The sequence below is a fragment of the Elephas maximus genome, chromosome 25 (genome assembly GCF_024166365.1).
Source record: "Elephas maximus indicus isolate mEleMax1 chromosome 25, mEleMax1 primary haplotype, whole genome shotgun sequence".
Classification (NCBI taxonomy): Eukaryota; Metazoa; Chordata; class Mammalia; order Proboscidea; family Elephantidae; genus Elephas; species Elephas maximus.
The window spans coordinates 19,894,692-19,900,798 of record NC_064843.1 but is presented as its reverse complement, the minus strand read 5'-3'; the positions used below and the strand labels follow the sequence as shown (position 1 = coordinate 19,900,798).

At 41.3% G+C, this 6,107-nt stretch overlaps 1 long non-coding RNA gene across 1 annotated transcript in view; it reads right to left on the bottom strand.

Moving 5' to 3' along the window:
- Nucleotides 1-400: 400 nt before the first annotated feature.
- Nucleotides 401-6,107, bottom strand: part of LOC126067230 (uncharacterized) — a 74,055-nt gene continuing 68,348 nt past the window's right edge. The window contains exon 3 of the long non-coding RNA XR_007515363.1: nt 401-1,741. This is a non-coding gene — a long non-coding RNA (uncharacterized LOC126067230). The remainder of the gene's footprint in view (nt 1,742-6,107) is intronic.

Sequence of the window (6,107 nt, the reverse complement as noted above, 5' to 3'; positions counted from 1 at the left end):
CCTGCGTGGATAAGTTCCTGGTCCAGGGGAAGATTGATGAGAAGGACCTTCCTCCAGAGCCAATAGAGAGAGAAAGCCTTTCCCTGGAGCTGACGCCCTGAATTTGTACTTTTAGCCTACTTTACTGTGAGTGAATAAATTTCTTTTTGTTAAAGCCAGCTGATTGTAGTATTTCTGTTATAGCAGCACTAGATAACTAAGACAGCCTTGAAGACCCTCCACAATCTGGCCACGGTTCCTTCCATTCCCTTCTCTTAACGTGTTACATAAGCGCAGATGTTGAAGAAACATTTCAAAGTTTGATACTGAGGAATGCGCCCAGTAACATTTCATGATTCTACACAGAAGGAGGTTCAGCTAACATTCCTTGATTCTATACAGATGGGGAAACACTGCAGACACCCCATAATGCTAAGCAGAGAAGAGATTCTGCAAACATTTAATGATTCTATACACAGGCAGATGTTCAGCAAACAGCACAGAATTCAAGCCACCAAAAGGGGCTCTGCAAACATTTCACGATTCTATATACATGAGGGTATTCCTCAAAAACGGTTCATAATTCTATACGCAGGAAGGAAAAGTTGTTCAAACAACCCAAAATTCTATACATGGAGAGTGCTCTGTAAATATTTCATAATTTTATACCTAAGAGGAGGCTTTACTAATATCACATCATTCTAGAGATAGAAATGGTCTGTGTAGATACTTCTTGATTTTATAATGTGCTTTCAAACAGTTGATGATTCTACAACTGCAAACAATTACTGGTTCTTAACAGAGGAGGGTATTCATTTCTCTGATTCTAAATAGAACAGGGGTGCTCAGTAAAGATTCCATGATCCCAAACATAGGAGAGAACTCTGTCCATAGTTAACTATGGTACAGGTAGGAGGGTGTTCTGCAAACATTCGTTGATTATACACAGAGGAGGGGATTCTGCAAACAGGCCATGATTTTATACACAAGATGTTGTTGTTGGGTGCAATCAAGTGGATTTTGACTCATAGCAACCCCATGTGAGAGAGTACAACTGCCCCCATAGGGTTTTCTAGGCTGTAATCTTTATGAATCCTTTTCGTCTTTTTATCTCACATACTTTGGACCTGTTATCAGGAGGGACCAGTCCCTGGAGAAGGACTTCATGCTTGGTAAAGTAAAAAAAAAAGTAAAAGGTCAGTAAAAAAGAGGAAGACTTCAACTAGATGGATTGACAAAGTGGCTGCAACAATGGGGTTAAGCATAACAACAACTGTGAGGATGGCACAGGACCAGGTGGTGTTTTGTTCTGTTGTATGTAGGGTCGCTATGAGTTGGAACCTGTTCAACAGTACCTAAAAACAACAATCTTTACGAAACAAATCGCCAGAGCCGCAGGGTAGATTCAAATTGTGAACTTTTCCCTTAGCAGCTGAGTACTTAACCATTGCACCACCAGGGCTCCTTACACACAAGAGAGTATTCTGCAAATATTCCATGATTTTATACACAGATGAGGAGGGTTCAGACATATTCCAAGATTTTACACAGATGAAGGGTTCCAGCAAATATTCCTTGATTCTGCAGAGAGGAGCAAGAATCTCTGCAAATATCCCTCTGTGTTACACACAGGAAGCAGCTTTGGAAGCAGTCCATGATTTTATAAGAAAGAAGGTGCCTGGCAGTGCTTGGGGATTCTACGGGCTGTGGTGGGCTTGATCTGATGAAGCAAAACTGGAAATGTGGTATCCTGGGCAGAATCCTGGAAAAGAAAAATAGCACTGGGTGAAATCTAAGGCCATCTGAATGCAGGATGGACTTTAGTTAATAATAACATATCAATATTGGCTCATTAACAACATATAAAAATTAGTTCATCAACAATGTAACCAGTATACAGTATTAAAGTAAGAGGTTAATACCAGGGGAAGTTGGGTCTGGGCCTATGGGAACTCTGTACTATCTTTCCAATTTTGATGTCAATCTAAAACTGTTCTAAAATTTAAAATTTATTTTAAAAAAGGTAACAATTGCAGGGGCCCAGGAAGATCCTTAAATGGCCCTGGATGGAGAAATTGCTGGAAAGTTCCCATGGGAAGGTCAGAAGACTCCTATCTGCAAGCCACCTGCTGCCTCTGCTGCCACCCAGATCCTGAACAGAACACTGTCATTCCAAAGCTGGTCTCCGTTCATCAGGGGTGGCCAATTAGCCAAGGACATTATGTTGTGGCAGGTGTCTGCAGGAATCAGATACTGTCATGGTCTCAGGAAGGGAAAGCAGCTGTTTCTTCTTCTCTCCCCCGACGTAAGCCCCGAGTCCCAGGGGAGGGCATTTAGCTGGCCTGAGCAGAGTAATGGAGGCCAGAGGGAGGAGCTGTGGCTACAGCTAAGCCCCAGGGTCACAGGCAGGAATGAGGGGTGTTGATCAAAGGCAGGGAGGGAGTCTAGGGTCTTAACATCCCAGAGTCCAGCCATAATTAATCAACCGCACACGACAGCATGTATAATTTTGGCCCTAGCTAGAGGCCACAGGATGGGAAGAGGTTATAGCTACATTTCTCAATTTTTTTTTTTTAACTCATGCCCCCTTTCAATAAACATAAAAACATCTTACGGTCTCCTTTGACATTACTTGAAATTTTTTTGAAGTTTTTTTCCAAGAAGTCTAAAATTATTAAAGGAAAATAATGAAGAATATCCTTGTGACCTCAAAGAGAAAAGAATTTCTTACACCAGGCACAAAAAGCATAAACCATAAAGGAACAGATTAATATATTTGACTACATCAAAATTTAATATTCCTCTATGACAAAAGACCTCACAAAGTAAAAAGACAAGTGACATGCTGGGGGATGATGTTCACAACCGATATAGCAAAGAAACTCTATCTAGAATTTATAAAGAAGTCAATAGGAAAAAAAAAAAAATTGCCCCAATGAAAAAGGAATAAGGGATTTAAACAGGTACTTCTGTGAGAAGAGGAGACCCAAAAGGCCTCAAAACCTATCAAAAGAAGCGCAGTCTCAGAAGTAGTCAGGGATTAAAACCACAATGAGATATGCGATACTGTTTCACATCCAGAGACAGGCAGAAATTCTGCTTCTAGATATGTGCTCCAAAGAAATTCTGGCAAGTGAGCATAAGCAGATATTTACAAGGGTGCAAGAGTGTCCACTGCGGCATGGAGGATAACAAGGAAAAATTGCAAGCAACCTAAATTCCATCATCAGGGAAACGGGCCAATACAATGTGGTTCAGCACATGGCAGCACACCATGCAGCAGTTAAAATTAATGCACTAGAACTTATTACCAACATGGACACACATATCAAAAATAATGTTTAAGAAAACAGCAAACCACAGAACGAGGCATAGGGTAAGATGACATCTGACTGAGTGGTAAAACATGAAACCATAAATGTGAGAGGAAACCAGGAAGAGGGAGAGAGAGCGAAACCACCATAAAAAAAAGTCAAAACACAATGACAAACCAGGGAAAAATTCTTGCAATTTATACCACAAAGAGCTATTCTCCCTAACGTAAGAGGAGCTCTTAGAGACAGATAAGAAAAATGAACAATCGAATAGAAAAATGAACAAAGGATACAAATAGTTCATGGAAAAGGAAATTTAAATGGCTCTTAATCATATCAGTCTGCTCAAACTCTCTCATTCTAAGAAATGCAAATTAAAACTACAGGGAGCCACCATTTTCCATCTACCACATCGGCAAAGATCAAAAAGCTTGATAACGCACTGCCTGCGTGGTAAGAGTTTGAAGCAACAGGCACCTTCATGATTTATGGTAGGGTGTAAACTGGTCAAAGCTATAAGCAGGGCAAGTTGGCAAAATCTATCAAAATGATAAATGCATATACCTTTTGGACCAGCAATTCCATTCTGGGAATTTGTCCTACAAACCATCCTGCATGTGTGCGTGAGATGACATGTGTAGGAAATTATTTATTGAAAGAATGGTTTGTAATAGCCAAAAATATTGAAAACAACCTCATTGTCCGTAAAGAAGGGATGGGTGAAATAAATTGTGGTCCATCAAATGACACAATACCATACAACAGTAAAGAAAGAATGGCAAAGCTCTCTTCTACCTACTGGTATGGAAAAGCCTCCAAGATATATTGTTAGAATAAAAAGCAAGTGTGATAGTATCTACCTTCTGTATAAAAAAGTAGAAGAAAAAGGAGGGGTGTGTGTGTGTGTGTGTGTGTGTACTTGTATTTGCTTATGTGTGTCTAAAGGAACTCTGAATGAACATATAAAAAAATAAAACAGTGGTTACCTGTTGCAGGGAGAGGGAACTATATGAATTTTTACCTGTTTTAAAAATTAAATATAAAAGCAATGAAAACACACACATACATTCACACACGCACGAATGAGTTCATGTTGCTTCCCTGCTACTTGTTAGTTGCCATGGAGCCAGCTCTGACTCATGGTCACCTCATGTGCAACAGAACAAAATGTTGCCAGTCCTGCTCCATCGTCACAATCATTGGTATGCTTGAGTCCATTGTTGCGGCCACTGTGTATTTTAAGCGTCTTCCAACCTAGAGGGTTCATCTTCCAGAACTGTATCAGACAATACTCTGTTGTGACCCGCAGGGCTTTCACTGGCTAATTTTTGGAAGCAGATCATCAGGCCTTTCTTCCAGGTCTGCCTTAGTCGGGAAGCTCCACTGACCTGTCCACCAGGGTCACCCTGGTGGTATTTGAAACACCAGTGACTAGCATCTAGCATCAGAGCAACATGGAAGGCAGATAACAGTATGACAAACTGAGAGGTGATTGGTGGGCTTCCCTGCTTAAAATACTCCAAAGCTGCTTACTAGCCCCTGCATGACAAGGTGCCACCCTTTCTCCCCAACTCCATGTCCTTACACTTGTTGTTGTCATCAGTTTCCATTGAGTCATTCTGACTCCTGGTGACCCCAAGTATGCAGAGCATAACTGCCCCATAGGATTTTCAAGGCTGTGACCTTTCATAAGAAGGTTGCCAGGCCTTACTTTCAAAGTGCCTCTGAGTGGGTTTGAACTACCAACCTTTCAGTTAGCAGTCCAATGCTTAACCATTTATGCCACCCAAGGACTCATCGTCACACAGTCCCCAGCCCCAAGTATCCTCACCTCTTTTTCTCCATATATTTGCTCCTGCAGTCGTGCAGTTCAAAAAACAAAAAGGTATAAAAAGGAATTCCAAACCTGGAACCCTCATAGACTGCTACCAAAAGAAACCAAACCCGTTGCCACTGAGTAGATTCCAACTCATAGTGACCCTTTAGGACAGAGCAGAACTGCTCCATGGAGTTCCCAAGGAGCGGCTGGTGGATTCCAACTGCTGACCTTTTACTTAGCACCCTGAGCTCTTAATCACTGCGCCACTGTTAGTGGCATGTAAAATGGTGCAGCTGCTATAGAAGCCAGTCTAACAATTTCTCAAAAAGTTAAACAAAGATATGACCCAGCAACTCTACTTTAGGTACATACCCAAGAGAAATGAAACCATACCTTCACCCAAAAACTTGTACTCAAATGATCAGGATAGCATTACTCGTAATAGCCAAACAATACAAACAACCAAATGTCCACCACTTGATGAATGAACAAAATGTATTATATCCACACTATCATCCAGCCATAAAAAGGAACGATGCACTGATTCATGCTACAACATGAGTGAACATGAAATGTCGAGAACAGACAAAACTGTACAGACAGAAGGTAGATTAGTGGCTGCCTAGGGCTAGGATTGAAGTTGTCAAGGATTTCATTTTACTTGGATCCACAGTCAATGCCCATGGATGGAAGCAGCAGTTAAGAAATCGATGCACTGCATTGGGCAAATCTGCTTCAAAAGACCTATTTAAAGTGTACAGCAAAGATGGAAGCCCTGGTGGCGTAGTTGTTAAGCGCTATGGCTGCTAACCAAAAGGTCAGCAGTTCAAATCTGCCAGGTGCTCCTTGGAAACCCTATGGAGCAGTTCTACTCTGCCCTATAAGATCGCTATTAGTTGGAATAGACTTGACGGCAGCAGGTTTGGTTTTGGTTTAAAGCAAAAATGTCACTTTAAAGACTAAGGTGCACCTGACTCAAGCCATGGTGTTTTCAA